This window comes from Balaenoptera borealis (assembly GCF_965194805.1).
Source record: "Balaenoptera borealis genome assembly, chromosome: 13".
NCBI classification, from domain to species: Eukaryota; Metazoa; Chordata; class Mammalia; order Artiodactyla; family Balaenopteridae; genus Balaenoptera; species Balaenoptera borealis.
In genome coordinates, this window is record NC_138870.1 from 22275433 (window position 1) to 22296313 (window position 20881).

At 39.2% G+C, this 20881-nt stretch overlaps 1 protein-coding gene and 1 long non-coding RNA gene across 5 annotated transcripts in view; one reads left to right on the forward strand and one right to left on the reverse strand.

Annotated features, from left to right (window-relative positions):
- Nucleotides 1-20881, forward strand: part of RASSF8 (Ras association domain family member 8) — a 127155-nt gene that overhangs the window by 24338 nt on the left and 81936 nt on the right. For 3 of the 4 annotated variants that reach the window (XM_082352241.1, XM_082352245.1, XM_082352246.1), the window contains exon 2: nucleotides 17046-17142. The exons of the other annotated variant lie outside the window; for it this stretch is intronic. The gene's annotated coding sequence lies outside the window, so the exon portion shown is untranslated. The remainder of the gene's footprint in view (nucleotides 1-17045; nucleotides 17143-20881) is intronic. 4 annotated transcript variants of the gene reach the window in all.
- LOC309610012 lies at nucleotides 1740-15136 on the reverse strand. Its single transcript, XR_014233700.1, has 2 exons — nucleotides 4279-15136; nucleotides 1740-4240 (listed from the first exon to the last, which is right to left on the reverse strand). It is a non-coding gene; the product is annotated as an uncharacterized lncRNA (long non-coding RNA).

Sequence of the window (20881 nt, forward strand, 5' to 3'; positions counted from 1 at the left end):
ATGTGATATAACTGAGTTTATTCTTTCTCATTTATATAGTTTTGTTATCTATTCTTTAAAAGCAAGCAAATTATAACTTTTTTAAACTCAATAAATTCCATAAAACAAAGTTGGGTTTTTTTTTTAATTTTTTTTTACTGAAGTATGGTTGATTTACGAAAGTTGTTTTACTACGATGGCTCACTATTGTTTTTACTTTAGGGTTTATTGACCTAAATAATAGTAAGAACCATGAACTAAATGGTTATCATATGTGCAGGGTCCTTTACCCACATACTCGTTAATCTTCACAATTCTGCAAGGTAAATTTACTCATTTAACAAATGAGAAAATAGCTTTGGAGAGATTTCTTAAACTACGGAAAGTTAACTAAACGCCCCGTGGGGGAAGCTGGTCTGAGAGAACGAGGCCAACACATGGAGAAGCAGCAGAGGTGAGGGAGAGCCTGCGGTGAGCGAAGGATGAGAGCTCTGATGGACCGCCTGGCAGCCTGGGTGGCTGGCGCCGGGGGCTCTGGGTGCCCGGTGCCCCGGCCTTGCGTAAGTTAGCCTTCTCTGTCTGTGTGGGTGCGTGTTTATTTGCAGACACTTTATGGCAGGGATTTGTACTCATTACAGCAGTCAGGCAGGTGACATTAAGGGAAAGAGCGGGTTTGGTGTCAAGATGAGTGGTTAGGACCGTGGCAAATTAGAGAGCACTCGACTTACCTGAGGGGGGCGGTTACCGCCCCCCCCCCCCCCCAGCTCCAGCTGGTTACGCCCTTAGGACGTGTGGCGGAACCAGTGTTAGACAGATCTTCAGGTTTTTTCAGAGAAGCCATATGTGTGGAATTTTGGGGTGATTTCCATCCTTAAAAAAAGAAAACCACTACTTTGCGCCGCCCCCCCAAAAAAACCCCACGAACTAGAAGGTGGCTTTGTGCTTTGCAGGTTTGATCACTGGCCTCCCGTTAGCTGGTGGGAGTGGGGCGGAGGCAGCGCTGAGCTCCTAGGCTTGTGAGAGAGGGCTCCTTGGCTACCTGAGGAGCCTTTGCAGCCGCTGCCCGGGCTGAGCCAGGGCAAGGGCGGTACTTATAAATGTCCTCATTTAATTTTTGCACCACAGGGGATGTAAATGTTGGACTGTCAGGATTATCTCGTTGCAAGAACAATTTAAATTCAAGCTAATTTTTAAAAAAAGATTCATGGAATGAGATATTTCAATTCAGTGAATTTTTTAGATGACGTAAATTCCTTTAAAACTCATTTTAAGAACGAAGGATATCAAACTGCCTACTTTAACAAACAGTATATTAAACATAATATTTGGGAGGGGGTGTTGAAGGACATTATTAGCATATTATCCTATAAATTTAGATTTTGTCCAGTAGAAGATAAGCAGTGGATGAGCACTTTTTAATGTCTCTACGGGCAGTATAAGGAAATACTGAGGCAGTTGCTTTATTAAAAGACCAAAGATGTATATTGTTAGGGTGAATTCTGTCCTGGATCAGTCCTGCTTCACTCTTGTTTTGGCATAATAATAGGACCTTTTGTCCTGGATGATAAATTATTTGGTCACCCTATATGACATTAATGTGTTTTTTAGTTGCTGGTCCCTTTCTCATAACGGTGGAATGAGGCAAGTGTGCTGGATGGCTTTGCTGCTTCTTGTAAAATTAATCATTGAAGCAAAGGCGTCTTCACCTCAGAGTGACTCTGTCAGCCTTCCCTGAAGGATCTTTGCTGTTGCTGTCAGGGTTTTACTTGTCAACACCATTTAAAGCATGATTGATTATTTCTACATGATAGCTTTCAAAGGCATCCTCCTTGTTAACTTTAACCTACTCTCACATCTGTATCACATTTAATTTGTGGTATGTGATGGCCGCATAGTCAAGGATCTATACTAAAAATTCTTCATAATCATCCTTAAAGGACACTTAGCAAAAGATAATAAAACATTGATTTTAGAAAAGCACATTTCTGGGCAAACATCTTTTATTGTATAAAATTGGAGATACTGGGTGCTGCTTTCTGGACGTAACACTTTTTTTCAGAAATCATTTTTATAGTGAATCACATGCTGAATGATATGATATCCCACATCTCTTTCAACTTGGAATAAATATATAGTAAGTATGTTAAGTCTGTGAATGAAAAAGTTTGAAGATGTAGATAAAATCTGAAAATGACAGATTGAGAATTCAGAAAGATTTTAATGGCTTAAAATAAGGGCTGAAACATTTAAAGACTAAATTTAATGGGTCAGAATATGAATTTCTGCATTTAGATTCAAAATAATAGCAGTTATGCAAGTACAGGAATGAGGAAACTTATCGCAGCACAGCTCATATGCAGAAGACCTAATGGTTTTTTTTTGAACATGGGCTCAGTATAAGCTAATAGGAAGTATTGACTGTTTAAAAGTTAGCACACTCAGCCATAAAAAGAAACGAAAGTGAGTTATTTGTAGTGAGGTGGATGGAGTTAGAGTCTGTCATACAGAGTGAAGTAAGTCAGAAAGAGAAAAACAAATACAGTATGCTAACACATATATATGGAATCTAAGGAAAAGAAAAAAAAAAGGTCATGAAGAACCTAGTGGCAAGATGGGAATAAAGACACAGACCTACTAGAGAATGGACTTGAGGATATGGGGAGGGGAAAGGGTAAGCTGTGACAAAGTGAGAGAGTGGCATGGACATATATACACTACCAAACGTAAAATAGATAGCTAGTGGGAAGCAACCGCATAGCACAGGGAGATCAGCTCTGTGCTTTGTGACCACCTAGAGGGGTGGGATAGGGAGGGTGGGAGGGAGGGAGATGCAAGAGGGAAGAGATTGGGAACATATGTATATGTATAACTGATTAACTTTTTTATAAAGCAGAAACTAACACACCATTGTAAAGCAATTATACTCCAATAAAAGATGTTAAAAAAATAAAAAATAAAATAAATAAATAAATAAAAAATAAATAAAAAAAATAAAAGTTAGCACAAACTTTCATTTCTGGTGGTTTGTGAGACTAGATACTCTAAACTACTCTTCCACCACAAACTAAAAATAAAAATGTTAGGTAAATTGTATAAAATATGGCTTTAAATGGCAAGAAAGAAACATTGGCCTGAAAGTGAAAGTGAGAACTCAGAGAGGTAAGCAAAACATCCAATATGAGAACACTTGCTGAATTCAGCAAATGTGTGCTTTGATTTCCTTGGTCTCCTATTGCTTTGGAGACAGGAGACAAAGCCCAGAGTCCGTGCTAGGGAAAAAAGTTTAATAGAAGATGTCTCCACATAAATGTGGGACCACCTAAAGGCTACTTCCATAGTGTAGTGTTAAAACTAGAAATACTACTTTTCCCCTGACGTCCTCCCAGCCCCCAGCAACTCTAAGGAAAACTGCCTATCTGATATTTCATAACCAATAACCAACATTCATGCACATTTACAGTCCTAATTCAGACCTACCTGGGTAGGCCAAAAAAGGGGCAAATACATATAGTTGTAAAGTGGCTCCAGCATAGTACCTCAAGGCAGAAGCAGGTGCAGATCCTTTCCGGAGGAATCTTGCTTTAACCCAGGCCTCAAAGAGTTCAAAATATATCACTACAAGAAAATTTAACTCAGAGTCAAAATTATAAAACAGACAAGTAAAGCAAAGTATCATGAATAGAACGAGCCAAAATAGTAGGAACAGAATTAGACACGTAGTGATCTCAGATATAGTTGTCAGACAGAGAATGTAAAATAACTTTGTTTTAAAGAAATGAGAAGGTTAAAAATGTGAGTAAATAGCAAGTGAATATAAAAACGACAAAGGAGGTCTGAAAAAACTAAATAGAGCTTTGAAAAATTAAATATATAATTGGAATTTAAAAATCAACAAACAAGCTTAATGGTAAATTTGACATAGGCAAAGAGAGAATTAGTCAACTGTAAGACAGTGCTGAGCTTTTCGACTGTGACCTATAGTAAGGAATTCATTTACTGACGTGTATACATATGACACGTGTGTGTAATTTAAGCCAAAGTTTTGAGAAACCGATCATATCCTCCTAAGCGTAGTGTTCTGTGCTATTTTTTTCTTTCTAATTTACTCTTTTTCATTAAAAAAAAAAAAAAGTTGGATTTAATCTAGGAAATTTTATGAACCACAATGGTCATGACCAAAGTTTTGAAGATAACTGATTTTAATAAAGTTGAAAATATGGATACTCTACGACCTAGCATATGGCCACCACTGTTCATAGCACTTCATGTGGCCCACCACAAAACAATCTGGAAGAAAACAAAACATCGATTGTATAAAACATCACTATGGTGTGGTGTTTTTTTTTTTTTTTTTTTTTGACCTCGTTGCGCGGCTTGTGGGGATCTTAGTTTCCCAACCAGGGACTGAACCCAGGTCCTCAGCAGTGAAAGTGCGGAGTCCTAACCACTGGACCACCAGGGAATTCCCTACGGTGTGGTTTATACAGTGGAGTACTGTAGGACTGGGGTGATACTGAAAAGGATGAACAACCAGTACAGCATGGGCTCCACCCCGTCAGAGTGGATACTGCCGGGAAACAGCCAGCCTCAGCCCACGCCTGTGCCTGTCGGCCCTTTTCCCAGCTTTGAAAAATGAATGGATCACTGATTCAGACATCAACATAATGTTGAGTGGAAAAAGCAGGTTGCAAAAAAAGATCATATATAGTCTGATTCCATTTATATGAGGTTCAGAGATTTGAGCAAACTAAATAGTATATTGTTCAGGGATACAAACGTGTGATTAGACTGTTTTTTAAAAGGCAAGTGTACACACAGAATTTAGGAGAGTTATTACCTGTTAGTGGAGGATGAAGGAGGGGATAAGGAAGAGTCAAAAGGAGCTTCAGAGGTGTTAGTAATTTAGTTTTTCTTTGTAAAATTGGTTGTGGATACACGAGTGTTCCTTTGTAATTCTTTATATTTTGTACCTGTTTAACATTCAGTGAAAATAATTTAATTTTAAAAAAAGCCAAGGAGGGATCAGCACAGGTAATAAATCTTTTGTGCTGATCAGGCCATTTTGGGAACGGCATCTTTCGTTTTGGGAGCCAAATTTTATGAACATTAACAAACTGGAATATGTCCAGAGGAAAACATCCAGGGTAGTGATATAAACCTGGTCTTGAGCCTTTCATTTTTCAGATGCAGATCACGTGGGTTCTGAGTGTGAGGAGTTTTGATTTCCCCCAGTCTGTTGGCTGGTAGAAGTGGGACGTGAACTCTGGTCTGTAAACTCTCAGGGTAATGTGCTTTTGCTGCACTGTGCAGAAAGGCGTTCCAAAAAAAAAAGTCCCACAGTTGTTCTGTAGTTTGCTAAAGGTTTTGTGTTTTTCTGTCAAATGCTGTAACTGTAGACCCTGTGGCATGTTGTAATATACCAAATAACAGCTCAGAAACGGGATCTTTCGTTGCTGGGTCAGGCAAGCCCTCTGCTGTCCATAGCTCCTGAGGGCAGCTCTAGACTCAGGTTGTGTCCATCGCAGGGACACACACGAGGGTAATTTAGTTTGGTGCCTTTTGAGGGAGAGGCAGGCTCAATCCAGGGGTTGCTCTTTGGCTGTGCAGGGAATCAGTTTGACCAGGGCCTTAGCTAGATTAAAAACATGGAGGGCTGGGCAGATTGTGGCCTTTGTCTAGGTAATGATTACTTGAAGTAAAGGAGTAAATTAGCAATTACTGAGTGTCTGCAATGTGCCAGCTGTTGTTGGGCATTTAAGACAATTTTTATAGAGCAGTTTTAGGTTTGCAGTAAAACTAAGGGGGAGTTAAGATTTCCCATTTACCCGCTGCCCCCCTCACACGCATAGCCTCCCCATTATCAACATTCCTCACTGGAGTGGTACATTTGTTACAACTGATTAACGTACAATAACACATCTTTATCACCCAAAGCCCATAGTTTACATTACAGTTCACTTTTGGTATTGTACATTCTGTCTGTTTGGACAGATGTATCCAAATGACATACAAATAATGATATGTATCCACCGTTATAGCCTCATACAAAGTATTTTCACTGCCCTAAAAATCCTCCGTGCTCTGCCTGTTCATCCCTCCCTCTCTCCTAACCCCTGGCAACCCCTAATCTTTTTACTGTCTCCATAGTTTTGCCTTTTCTTCAATGTCATATACTTGGAATTATACAGTGTATAGCCTTTTCAGATTGGCTCTTTCACTTAGTAATAGGCATTTATGTTTCTTCTGTGTCTTTTCATGGCTCATTAGCTCATTTCTTTTTAGTGCTGAATAATATTCCATTGTCTGGATGTCGTTTATTTATCCATTCATCTATTGGAGGACGTCGTGGTTGCTTTCAAGTTTTGGCAGTTATGAATAAAGCTGCTGCAAATATCCATGTGCAGGTTTTGTGTGGACATAAGTTTTTAACTCCTTTGGGTAAATACCAAGGAGAGCAGTTGCTGGACTGTATGGTAAGAGTATGTCTAGTTTTGTAAGAAACCACCAAAGTGGCTTGCAGAGTGACTGTGTCACCTTGCATTCCGCCAACAATGAATGAGTTCCTGCTGCTCCACAGTCTTACCATCATCTGGTGTTGTCAGTGTTCCGGATTTGGGCCATTCTAATAGGTGTGTAGTGGATCCCGTTGTATTAATTTGCCTTTCCCTGATGACATATGCTGTCGAGCATCTTTTCATACGTTTGTTAGTCATTTTCACATAAAAGTATTCTGTTCCATTGGGAAGAAAGTGGCCTTACCCCATCTTACTGATGTGGAACTTAGGGAAGGATGGCTGAAATCGGTATTTGGGGGAGAGAAGGCCTTCCTGTCAGGAAAGCCAGCTGCCGAGTCCTGTCTAGAGACAGTGTTTGGGGGAGGTTAGGAGCACAGACTGCAGTAGCAGGGCTGGGCACATGTACAGACACTCTGCTGTTTGCTGGCCGGGGGACCTGGGTCATAAGTTATCTAACTACCTCAAGTCTCTTGCCTCATCAGAAAACGAGGGATTATTACGAGAAGTAAATAAATTAATATGCATAAAGTACTTAGAACAGTGGCCTGGCACATAGAAAAGGCTATAAACTGAAGTGTTTGGAGAAATGTTTTCCTAACTCTGGCTTATGGCAAGCAGTTCTCCTGGTCTCTGCGGCCCTGTAGCAGAGCCTGCCCTCAGTCTGAAAGGGGTGAGGTAGCTACTTCCAGTCTGGTTTCCCCAGCATCCCAAGTTGGGTTCTCCCCGCACCGAGAAGGTAGGAGTGGCCTTGATGATTTACATACGTCAGGTCATCCTCCTCCAGGATCCTGCGTCTTCCAGGGCCGTTGAGATGTTGCCAATTAAAAGACAACACAGCTGCACTTAGTCCTAAGAGCTTGCCCTGCAGATGAGAAACCGAGGCTCAAGGAGGTTATGACTGCTCCAAAGTCGCTTCAGCAGAGCTGGGATTAGGACGTGGTCTGTGCTACCTCCAGAACGTGTAGAGGACAAGGCCAGTTTTCTCTGTGGAGCCGTGATCCACAGTGTGGATGACCTCATGTTTCTTGGGTCAGCTGGACCATTGAGACTCCTGGGTTCCACACGCCCTTTGGGGCCTACGAGGTGCAGGCTGTGCCGGCTTCCGAGTCACGCCAGGGCAACTCGCCTCTTCTGCGAGTACCTCTGCTGCCCGCTCCTCTTAACCCAGCTTCTTTCTAAATTGTGCGGAGATTAGACATCCATTGGCTTCTTCCGTGAGTTTCCCTCGTGCCTGACCTATCGTATCCTGTGGTCATTGGCTTCTCACAATCCTGATGAAGTTCTTTGTTACTTGCTGCCACTTCTCTTGGCTTTAATAATTTTCCCTTCTTTATTGCCTTTTCCCCCCTTGTGACCCTTGTGTGTTTCTGCCATTTTTCCTGTACCTGGGGGTCCATCACTAGGCAGTGAGCTGGTACGAAGTGGAACATGGTATGAACCGAATCAACGATGTGTCATGTGATCTGTGCAGTCTTGCCTCTCAGCTTTCTTTTGATGAGCCTGGAGCCAAAGAGGACATTATTAACACAGCATTACAGTCAATACCATATGCTTTCAGCAAGGGGAGAGAGTACACCAGAAATGGACCAAAAACTGTGGGAGACTGTAATTCCAGAAATGATCTAAGGGCATCCCTTCCTTAAAACACTAAGGCAGGAAATGATAAGGTTTCAGAAATAGGTAAAGTGTGATATGCACAAGTGCCTGGCATAAGTAATGTTTAAACCTAAAGATACTCTTTTCTTCAGCTTAACGTAGCTTTGTTGCTTATGCTTTTCTTTTCACTGAAATGAAGACATTTATTCAAGATTAACATAATCATGAAATAGTGCAATTTAGGAAATTAGATAATTGTTTAAAGCATGCTTGAACATGCCAACATACTATAGTAATTTTCAATTTTAATAGTAGAATATTCCTTGCTCTCTATTTTTTGCCTTTTAAAGATATGCTAAAAATTTTCTACCAACTCTCGTTTTAAATGGAGAATGAAAATCATTGTCACTTGAAATTAATTCGTGTTATTTAAAAAAGAAATCCCTTATATTTGAACTCACTCTTCTTTATGGCAGGGTCTCTTTAAAATTAGTTCTTTTGAGACCATTAGGGGAAAAAAGGGAGAAAGTTTAAAACGTCCATGCCGAGAACCTTATAGTCAGAACTGTCAGGTCTTTAAAAGCAGTCTTGGGACTTTTCTTGTTGTTTGGTAACAGTATTGAATAGATGGTTAATTGATAGCAATAAAGCTGGATAATCAAATCTGATAAGCTAAGATGAGGTTAACTAGAGCAATCTGTAGTATTTAGAAAAATTTCCAGGGTGATTGGGGAGTGGTGGCTGAAATCAACATTTGAGATTTCATTTGTGTTAATACAAAAATAAAAAGCCACAAGTTTGTTTGCTAATAATTGTTTTCTTTCATTTAAAAAATAACCCCCCTCCCGCCTACCCCCCACCCTGATCCAGTCCTTCCTTGTAGGGAGAAAAGGAAGAGAGAAATTTGTCAGCCAGCTGCCTGCATTGCCACCTCAGGAAATAGCATGTCAAATTCCTGCTTTCTCTAGACCCTCCTCCTGGCCTTCCCTTCATCCTCGTTTATTGAGTGTGCCAGATTTGGTGCTAGGTGCTGGGACTATAAAGAAGAAATGAGACATAATTCCATGGTGCAGTAGGGGAGTGGGTCTAACAAGTAACACAGAACAGCGTGGAAACCTCAGAAGAATCCTTTCAGTACCTTTAGAGAAATTCTATCTGCTGAAGGGCTGTTCGCAACCTTATCGGGGTTTTGTTTTGTTTTTTAACCTTTGTAGTTTACTTCATTTAAATTAAAAGCCAGTTAACTTCTTTGAGTTTTTCCCAATCTCAGAAGGCAGCTCTTTCAGAGGGGTATAGCGATTCCACCTAAATTCTTCTACAAACTCACTGTGCCTTTGCAGAGCCTTGTACTTTCTGAGCAGCAGTAAAGACAGCTTTATGATGTCTCCTTTGCAGAAGGAGCCTGCGTCTGCTTCCTTTTCTATTCTTCAGGTCTTTTCCCTTCCTAACATTTCTATCAGTTTGATGTTTTCTCTTAAAACTTTGGCCCAGCCATGTGTTCTGTCCCAATCACTGGACCACACCAAGGATCATACTGTTCCTTTCTTTAATATGTCGCAGTATCACATTTGTCTGATAAGTGTTCTATAGGGAAACACAGCTTCTCTTGGTGTGGTTATGTTTGTCATTTAATCTATATGCATTTAACAGTGTTTTGGGGTTTTGGCCAACTCCAATTGGAGTAAAAGATCTTCAGTAAAGACACCTAGATAATTTGGTGAATACTTTATCCAAACTCTGTAGTTCATCTTCTGAAAACAACTCTCTGGTGTGTGGGATATGAACGTGTTATCCAGGGGAAAGTAATCATTGGATAGCTTGTCTGGTAAAGTTTATAAAATGCATTTCGCAAATTGACCTAAAGAAAAATGATTGCTCGTCTATTTAAAAAATAATTGATCATGTCCTTTGCTTGTCGTATCCTCCTCCTTTGTTATTCTTCTGAGTTCCTGTATGGCATTTAATAACAAATCAGAAGACTAAAATAACAAGGATGCATTTGAATTTCTGTGGTTTATGTATCAGTTTATTAGGCCAGAAAGGGAAGGGGCAATAGAGTGTGAACACTTATTGGGACCTGCTTGGGTTATGTGAACTAACCTGGGATGGGAGTCTGGTAGGGAAAAGCAGGATCTTTGAAATCAAGTGCACCTGAGTTCAAATCAGGGCTCCACCATTTACTAGCTGTGTGAACCTGGAAAGGTACCAAATCTTTCTGAAATCTTAGTTTCCTCATCTGCCAAACGGGGACTGTAGGATTTACCCTCACAGAGTTGTGAATAGTGGCTGGATTGTACAGTGTGTGGCCAGGCACTTATTTACTGTGTGCCTACTATTACTTCTAAAAAGGCAGGGACTGTGTTCGAATCAAGTCATCTAATCTTTCTGAATCTCAGCTTTGTCATCTGGGGACTTCTAACATATTAATATGAAAAAGCTCAGAAAATTTACAGCATAATACAAGTATAATGACTTATTTCATAAAGGCTCCCTGAATACCCACCAGGATATGAACTCTACTATAGGTTTTCTTTTTCAAGTCTCTTTGGTGCTTCCAAAACATTTATTTGGTATTATTATCACTAGATATTAGTTACATCTCACAAATATTGCACAGTTGATAGAAAGGAATACATATCTTATTTACCTTTATAATTTCTCCTGTGTTTTAAATATAGTAAGGGCTTAGTAAATGTTTATTAAAAGTGAATTTTTTTTTGTTATTACCATTGCCCTCTGCTTTACAAACTAATGTAGCTGATAGCATCATAATGGATTCGTTTCCACAGAAAATCTACCTCATTGTCTCTGTAGTCATTTTATGGTTTTAACATTACATATGGAATATGTAAAACCCAAGATACTTTTCTTATTACCATCATATGTTGCTCTTAGCAGAGCTGAATTATATTCAGAGATGTACGATATCTGTGAGTTTTGGTATCGAAGAAGAAAAAAAAACTTTGTTCCTACCCTTCTTTCCAATTTTTGTATTTGTGGTTTTAATTTTTGTGAATACTTATGAAAATGTGCTATCGCATTTTATTTACAGTTGGATATTTAGAGTTGAATATTTAGATGGTTTTCTCTTCTCAATAAGAAAGAAATGTGCTTTTTGAACTTTTCTGGCATCTTGGAGAGTAGAGAGTAGCTTCCTCCAAACCTTTAGGCTTTTTCTTATATCACCTGTGAGACTTGAACAGCCAGAGCAATAAGCTCTTTTCTGGTTTCTACAGTAATAAAAATGACCCTATTGTCCATTGATTATCCATCCTGGTGGGCCTAGTTTGGAGGAAGAGAATATATCCAACAATTAATCAGCAGTCATTAAGAGACATCTACAAGCAAATGAAGGGCCTGCATTCTTTACTGATGAAAAAAAAAAAGAAAAAAGGGCAACATCTCTTGAAACTGGAATTTACTTTGCTCTTGAGTTGTTCTTAATCATTCTGTTTTTCTTGTGCTCAGTGTATAGGAGTTGCAATAACCTGATATTGTGTTCATTTACGTCACCAGCTTCTGTTTGCATTCTTATAAACTAATTTAAATAAAGGCTGTGTGGGTGACAGTAGAAATATTAATTATCTATAGCTGCAAACAAGTTGCCCTGAACTTAGGGACTTAAAACAATAAACATTTTTAATCTCACCTAGGTTCTCTGGATTAGAAATCCAGGAATGTCCTAGGTGGGCAGCTCTGGCTCAGGATCTTTCATAAGGTTGCAGCCCAGATTTCCTCCCGTGTTGTAAGTAGTCCACAGGAAGTCTTGACTGGCGCTAGAAGATCCACTCCCAAGGTGGTTTGCTCACAAGCCTGGCAAATTTGAACTGGTTATTGGCAGGAGGCCTCTCTGTTCCTTACCACGTGGATTTCTCCATAGGGCTGCTTGAATGTCTGTATAACATGAATAAGTGATCAAAGAGAGCAACATGGAAGCTGCATTGTCTTTTATGACCTAGTCTGGAAGTCACACATCATTTCCACAATATCCTACTGGCTCTACAAGTTAACTCCGCTCATGTGGGAGGAGAATACACAAGGATATGAAGACCAGGAGGCAGGGATATTTGGGGGTTATCTTGGAGGCTGGCTACCAAAGTAGGAGAATGTCTGATCCTTACACATATTTAGAAGTGTCCAGTGGATGTTTAAATAACCTTAATCTTAACTTTAACAAAAATAATATAATTATTGGAATGTAGAGGTTTCCAATTTTTATCCTTTTTTTCCCAAATTGCGCATGTTGGTATAAGTTGATTATTGGTCCATTTCAATTGCTTATATAATAAATACCTATTTTTCAGAGTTGTAGTCATAGAATTATATCTAGGTAAAAGAAATCGTTTAGCTAGGCAGGGCTTTCACTGTTGATAAGCTCAGCACCTCTCAACAACCCGTTACCATTCTGTAAAACCCTCTGCATTCATCAAGCCCTCAGTTGACATTTACTGAGCACCTCTGATGTGCTAGGCAGTATCAGTGCAAAAGGTCTCTGCCCTCAAGCAGAGCCAACAGTTTGTTATAATCTGTGCTAAATATTACAGTAGGGATACATAGTGGAGATGGTGAGGTCGGTTGTTGAAGGTCATGGGCTCGGAAGTCGGTTTGCCTGAGTTCAGCTCCTGGCTCCCCTACTTATTAGCTGTATGACCTTGGACCAGTTATTGAACCCTTCTGTCGAGTTTTCTCTCCTGGTCTTCCCTTCTTACAGCCTGCCCGCCTCATCAGGCTGTGAGGATTTAGGAAGCAGTGCCAGTGAGTAGTGTTAGCCAGCCACTTGGGAGTACCTGGAATGATCAGTTTGGATGGGGGAAGGTTCCAGGCGCTGGGAGACTTTTGGGTAGTCTCTTGGAGGGTGAGTTGGTGGGGCCTTGGCACGGGACACCAGCATGAAGGAGGGCTAGAGGCCGAGAGGCTGAGCCCTGGGTGAGGCTGGTCATGTCATGTGGTGGCTTCGGGAGGGTGTCTGGAAATGAGCTAGCGGCATCCTCTGCGAGGACGCAGAGAGGCTCGTGTAGAGCACCGGGACGTGGTCCACTCTCTGAGAGCACCCCAGTTTAAATCTCAGCTTTCTTACCGCCTCTGTGAGTACTCTCACAGTTGCCAGATCTTATGTCTGTATCTGCAGTGAGGAAAATATTGTCACTACAGTTACGGGCCAAACAAAAGAAGTTTGAACTTCTTTGGTGGAGGCTTTTAAAAACAGTAGAATGATAGGATTCACTCTTTTCTTGTTTGCTTTTTTAAAGTGGTCTGGCTGAAGGGTGGACGATGGGTTGAATAGTTAGGATGGTTGTAGTAATTGGTGGGGAGACGACTGAGACCTCACTGGGGACCAGAGAGGTGAGGAGCAGTCTATCAGAGCTGAGTCCTGAGGACTGAGGCCTTCCTGTCCGGTTTGGCATTTCCCACCTTCCCAGGCCACTGGCAGGACTGGGACACATGCCATCCTATCGTAAAGAGCCTCGACTCATCCAGAATTTTACAGTTATAAAGATCTGAAAAGGAGAGATTTTAATGTCAGCATATATGTAAGTTAGTGTCATTTTGAACTATATATGAGGGAATAAGCACCGTAATCATCTTGGCCTTTAAATGCCTGGCTCTAGTAGTGATAACGTTATTTTATGAACAAAAGAAGATAACGATTATGTCAATTCCAGAAACTACTTTTCAGGTGCCCACTTCCCATTTCCAAAAAACTTTCTTGAAAACAAAATTAAAAAGAGTGGTGAGGCTTTAAAGAAGAAAAGATGGGTAGGAAAAGAAATTTTGAATTCGATAAATAAGAATCCCTTTGCCAACCAAACTGGATTCCAGATAGCTTCTAGGCCCGAGGTGGGAATCAGCGTGGTTGGTCTATTTCGCCTCTTCTCACATGGTTCTGAATTCGTCACCCAGTCCTCTCTCCCAACAGAGTTGACCCTTCCTCACGTTTTGGATGATATAATGGTCCGTGGACAGGCTCTTTTACCAAAGGTGCATCAGCTTCAAATGTGTGTCTGTCTTCTAGCTTCTTTAGGAGGTAGGTCTAGTTGAAGCCAGATGGCTCTAACCCATCTGATAGAAGAGGATGAAACAGGAATTCTATGGTATCTAGTTGGCTTAAAGCCTATTCATTTTCATTAGAAAAATATTTTAATGTGACTGCTCCTCGCTCTCTTTTAAAACTTGGAAGCACGCACTAATGCACTTTTGCACTTGCAGCTATAACACCATGGAAAAAGTAATCTGGAAATGAATGGCATTTTTATAACAACTATTAAATTATATGAAGTACTTGTCTAGTAACCAGATTTGGAAACAGTGTCTCCATCCAGGGCTGTAGAAGCTGAGCAGGGAGAACCCGGCTCTGGAAGGGAAAACTTTGGACTGACTTCCCGCTTCCTCAGTTGTGTTTGAAATGTATATATGTATATATTTTTCTTTCTTTTTTTTTTTCCGAAACAGCACATCAAAAATTTTTGTTACAGTTCAACATGCTGTTCTAACAGTGCTGTGGCCAAGTCACCCAACGTTTTCTTCACTTTCGTTCCACACAAGTTAATTTGTTTCACAAAGTGTAACTAAAGTATATTCAAGTCATTCAATTGCAAGCTACATAGATTCCTTATAAGTTACTGTATTAAGGTAGAAAAGAGATGCAAGAAAAAAAGACATCACAGAATTTATAGGTTATCAAAATATTGGTGCACAGTCTTTCCCAAGCTGCTTCATAATGATCCTAAAATTACCAGCAAGAAAAAATAGTACAAGAATAACGTTTATGGCTCCTTCAACTCTGTGTCTGTCATAATAATTACTGTAATACTTATTGTTGTAATAATTCTCATAATTATCCTCAGAGGGCTTCCCTGGTGGCACAGTGGTTGAGAATCTGCCTGCCAATGCAGGGGACACGGGTTTGAGCCCTGGTCCGGGAAGATCCCACATGCCACGGAGCAGCTAAGCCCATGCATCACAACTGCTGAGCTTGCGCTCTAGAGCCCACAAGCCACAACTACTGAGCCCGCGTGCCACAACTACTGAAGCCCACGTGCCTAGAGCCCGTGCTCCGCAACAAGAGAAACCACTGCAATGAGAAGCCCGCACACCGCAAGGAAGAGTAGCCCCCGCTTGCTGCAACTAGAGCAAGCCCGCTCACATCAACAAAGACCCAATGCAACCAAAAATAATTAATTAATTAATTAATTAATTTAAAAAAAAATTATCCTCAGAGGGATCTCTACGAAACCGGCAAAAACGACAGCTACATCTAAATCTTTGCTCTCTTGATCGAGTCTCAGTGTCATTCTGCTGTGGTTCTCTTTGAGAGTCAGACCAAGGAACTCCTTTGCCTTAGCGTTTTTTAATAGATTGGATCAGCCCCTCCATCTTATCTCTCCGATCAGTTAACACGGTCCTCACCGCTCTCCTATAGGGTATGTTTTCACCAAGTAACCACCCAGTTGGTTGAGGTAGACATTCTGGTAGAATGAATGACAATTTGGTACTAGGGTTGAGCGTCAAGTTACAGAGGTTCTTTATTAACACTTCAGACATAGGTTGAGAGGCAACTGGAATTGCCTGGGAATTTTCATCAATGGACATTTGAGGAGACTCCAGGGTCCAGGTTGGGTTAACCTCAGATGAATCCATTGGGAGTCTTGTCACAGCTTGAAGCTCCTCCTAGACCTTTGGGTTCCAGTGGAAGGTGATGCTTTAGACTCAAATTGCTACAAAGTAGCCTGGAAGAGCTATAGAGTTAAGAAAGAGGGAGAAAAATCCAAGCTGACACACCATGGTGAGAGAAGAATCCAACCAATGTATATATTTTCTGATAGCTTGCATCAGATTTGGGGTCCACCAGTTCTTTCTCCTTACACTATTTTTTTTTAAATATTTATTTATTTGATTGTGCCGGGTCTTAGTTGTGGCTTGCAGGCTCCTTAGTTGTGGCATGTGGACTCTTAGTTGTGGCATGCATGTGGGATCTAGTTCCCTGACCGGGGATCGAACCCAGGCCCCCTGCATTGGGAGCGCGGAGTCTTAACCACTGCGCCACCAGGGAAATCCCTTTACACTATTTCTAATTTGATATTTCATATTATTTCATAGCTAAGAACTTAAGGATTGTTAACTTTTGGGGGTGGTATTTCCTATTCATAATAAAAGTAGTTCAGTGTCTTGGTATATTAAAAATATATGGTTAATGGAAGATGGTCTTGTTACTGAAGTAAACCTTTCTATAAATAAATGCAGAAACATCTGCATTAAGGGCATAGTCTGAATGTGGCAGACATAAGAATTGCGTCAATTCCTGTCTTGTGGCCAAGATTTCTTTCTTCGGCTTTCTTTATAACTAATGTCATGGCAGAGTTTCACATTCTCACAGTATCACGCAATAGAATGGTCAAAAGAACTGGTGCCAAGTTACCCTCTTTCTTAGGTTAGCCAATGGTTGTCAGTTGTACTCACCAAAGAAGAATGAGGCTTGTTTTTGTTTTTGTTTTTGTTTTTGTTTTTTAAGACTGAAAACCTGAGTTCTCTTCAACTTCAACTTCATTTTTAGGCCCTGGCTTTAGGCAATTTTCCAAATGTCTAACTGCTAAACTGCTTTCAAGAAATTATTGTGGTATTGCAGGGAACTTTGGTCAGGAGAAAAAGAAGGCACAAAGTCTTTCCTAGAACACCATGGGCCCATCAAATGACCTTTTAAAGAAACAACTGAAATTCCTTTTCCAAAGGCACAAAAATACTAATTCAAACCAAACCAAACAAATCTACCCCACAAGGACTGCAATTCAAATGACTAGCGGAGAGGGCCCAAGAGGGGAGGAAAAATTCCGTTTGGAAAAACCATTTGAAGCTAAAAGTTTGTGTATTTTGCTCTTTGATTAGAAGTTAAAATGGGGTGATTTAGCATTTCTAAGATAAAAATTAGCCAGGATGTAAGGACACTGTGTACCTTTTCAGATGCCTGTGTAGCTCCTCCTAGAATACCTGTCTGGTGCTCTACCCTTCCTCAAGACTACCTCACACTGCTCCCACCTGGGCACTCCAGCACGGCAAGGTGAGTCTGAAAATTTGTACTCTTCCATACATCCTAGAAGAGTATCACTTACAGTGACTTTTTTAAGAAAACTTTTCAAAGTCTTGGGAGACTTTCAGAGATTGTGTTCACTGTTGAATCATCATTTGTAAACCCTTTATTTAAATAAGTACAAAGTGTAGTTAGCAATAGTTGCCACTATGTTACAAATTCGAGATTCAAATTTGGGGTCTGAGGCAAAATTTTGCAAACTGGTTTTATCACCAGTCTTGGGCTTCCTGAGCACTGTTCTACTAATGCTTTAAATCGGCAACCTCTTTTAAAACAGTGGAGTATTTCTAACAGTGAAAGGTTAGAAGGTCTTGGTAAGTCTGAAATATATCCTGTAGTTTGGGCTTCCATCTCTGTAACAGTGTCAATAATTGGCTTCATTAAATAAAGGGGGCACAAAATCCCTTGAGGTAGGAATATACAACTAAATTATTCTCCACTTGCTTTTTGTATGCTTGATGTGTATAGTCTCTTGTCTCTTGAACATTAAAGTGACTTACTGGTCTCAGGAGGGGAAATAATTTGACCTTGTTTGCAGTAAGTGAATGACTTATGAATAAACTGTTCACATTTTACAGGTGAATAAACTCTTTAAGGGCACCAACCACTGTGCTGTCACATAAATTCCTTAGTCCCTCACTTGCCAAAGTTATGTGCTTGCATTTTTGCCCAGATGATGAATTTTGAAGGTCTCACATAAATTAATTTCCCCTTAGAGCCTTCTAGTAATTGCTAGACTCTGTGGAAGGAGCGGATTCCTAAAAACACAAGTTCATATCCTCACTGGTTCAGTTCTCCTGTGGACTCTGCTACATTGCTCAGGCATTAGGGAAAACCATGACTAAAAGTCTCCAAGTGTTGAGAATAAAAGATAGCCTGATTCTAATAAGGTGATTTCATTACGTCCATGTGAGAGCTGAAAACTCCTCGTTGAGCCCTGCTATTTGTAGTGCCCTGCTATTTGTAATACAGTTGAAAGAAGAAAAGCATAAGGAAAAAATGTATTATGTAGCTCCATTGACCAAAGTTCTCTCCATGATTGGATAGTCACTTAAATTTTAGTTTTAGCTTCCATTATTGATGAAGCTGTTCTGCAGATCTTTATTTTACACATTAATTATTTTCTGTATAGGAGGCATTATATGTAAGTTACACCAAGAAGGAACTGTTTCAGCTTTAAGTGTAGGGATTGTGTACATTTAGATTTGAACACTTCAGTTATTTTGTTTCTCTTGGAACACTAGTACTTATTTACTAATACAGGTAGGAGAGAGAGAGATGAGTTGCTTGGAGTTTACTGCTGAGGAGTTTTCATTTTTTGCTGTTCTCAAATGCTCAGTAACAGTCTGATTCTTGACTTCAAGAGCAAAGAGACTCCTTTAGCATTTAGCATACTGCTCTCTTTTTCTTTTTTAAATAAAGCTTTGTTTGAACTTACAGAACTTTTTTGCCTATGCTGGATACTGAGCCAGTTTACTCATACCAACAGGGAATATGAGTTCCCTAAGCCTTTCCAAAGGAAGCATGTAATTTTTAGTTATGTTAACTTTGGTGAGCAGCAAAACCAGCTTTGAAATTCTTAGTATTGCTACATTGTAAAACTACCTTTTTTTTTTTTTTTTTTAAGGAGCTACTTTAAATTTTTACTGTCTTAAAATCAGAATATCTGTACTGAATCACATTTCTCCATAGTGATGCAATTATTCCCAAGCCATTATTCTCTTAGAGAATGAGGATAGAGAATAATTCGCACTGTTATTTATCACAAGGCATTTTTGTTAGGTTTATAAAATTGAAGCTGTGTGAGAGTATAAAATTGAAGCTGTGTGAGAGCAAACCATAAAGCCCATGTTTTGTGTAAAAGACAGATTAGGTAAAACAAGTTTAAATTTTACAGATTGCTTATTTGTTTCTCTTTCTCTCATAAATAGGACTGCAATATTCTCCCACCCTCCTTTTCTGGTACTTTCCTGTAAAAAGCATTAGTGAGGGGAAAATAATGGTAAACAAGGCTTAGTTCTATAATCTTCTTTGAAAACTGCCTTGCAAGTGATTTCCCATAGTTTCTGTAATGAAGCATATGGTGGTAATACACCCTGTGCCTCTGGTAATGGGGAGTAGTTTCAGAGTACTCTCAACATTTTATATTTTAAGCTTTGTATGTGTATTTTCAGGTTAGGTTTTCTGTCCCATGTAGATTTAATGGAATTTATTTTTATATGCTTGTTCTTGGTTTTAAGGGTTTAGATGGGGGCATTTCTGAATAAAACTTGTGAAGAGATGTTTATTGTTGTTATAAGTAATCCATGCATACAGATTTTAGGAGGCTTGAAATGGCCTTGTGGAGAAAACAACTTGATAGAAGGGGGGATATTTTCTGTAATTTAAGTTGTCATAGTAACCTGCATCAAGACATGTACTTGGAATCCAGGCCTGAAGAATTTCAGTGACAATAAACATTCCAGTTGCATTCATCATCATCTTTTTTTTTTTTCTCTCTAAGAAAGAAGCCATCTATTGTGACCTAATTATTTCATTTCTGTTTTTAGAAAATGGGTAGCAGTTTGCATTTTTTAGCACTTTGAAACTTCCCTGGTAGAGTAAAAATGAAAAATTTAGCTGATTATATTGGAAGTTGATATATTTTTCTGATAATGTATCTCAAACTATTTCAGATGGTAAGACAGATTCAGTATAATGGTTACTTAATGAAATATGAAAGAAACAGGATTTGATGAGGACTTGAAGAGATTGCCACAAACATTTATTAACATGCAAGTCTTAATATTAACAGTATTAGAATCTGGTTTTCATGGAGCTCTGATCTGGGAATGTTATGAATTTCCTAATACCAAATTGTTAATATTTTATTTTATGGCATCTTGTACTGTAGTCTTAATAAGCATGAATGTATTTTTTTTTAAGCATGAATGTATTTTAATAAAAAGGATGAAGTATCATTTTTATTAGCAGAATAAGTTTACTTTGAGAAATTTGTATCCAGATATTATCTTTAGATCTGCTGTCTTTTACAAGGAACAGTACAATGTTATTTCTAAAGAGAAAACTTTTTAGGGTTTGCTTCTCTCTTGCCTTCTGCACGATACTGATTGCTAACCAAGATTATTTGGAGTTAAAAATGTTCTCCTGAAGCAAGGAACATTAAGAGAAATAGTGAGTTAAGGATGTGTGCATCCACTCATTTTAGGAAACTTGGAAAATAAATTGGAAGTGTTTGTGGCTAGTCTAATTTTACAAATATATACAAAATTAGCAGTTATGGGATATAACTATAGTTATCTGTAAATGAAAAGTAATAATACTTTTGTAGATCTTTTCCACATATGTTTGAGAAACTTAATCAAATGGATGATTTTTTTAAAAACATAAATCAATAAAATTTGAATTCTAAAATATAGAAAGGTAGATTTAGAAATCCTAGATAATTACTGTGAAAATGTGAAGGAAAATAAAATCACCCATTATCTCACAGTTTAGAGATATTTACTCTTTCTATTTTATGGGAAGTATCTATAATTTTATAAACAAAATCGGGATCCAGCTATTAATAGCCAAAATACTAATAATGGTGAAACACAAAAATTTTATCTCCTGTTAGAATTAGCAACATACCAGCTGTCGTCACTACTATCTAAAATAGCTTTGAAATGTCTAGTTAGTGTATTAAGAAAAGAAAAAGGAGTAAGAG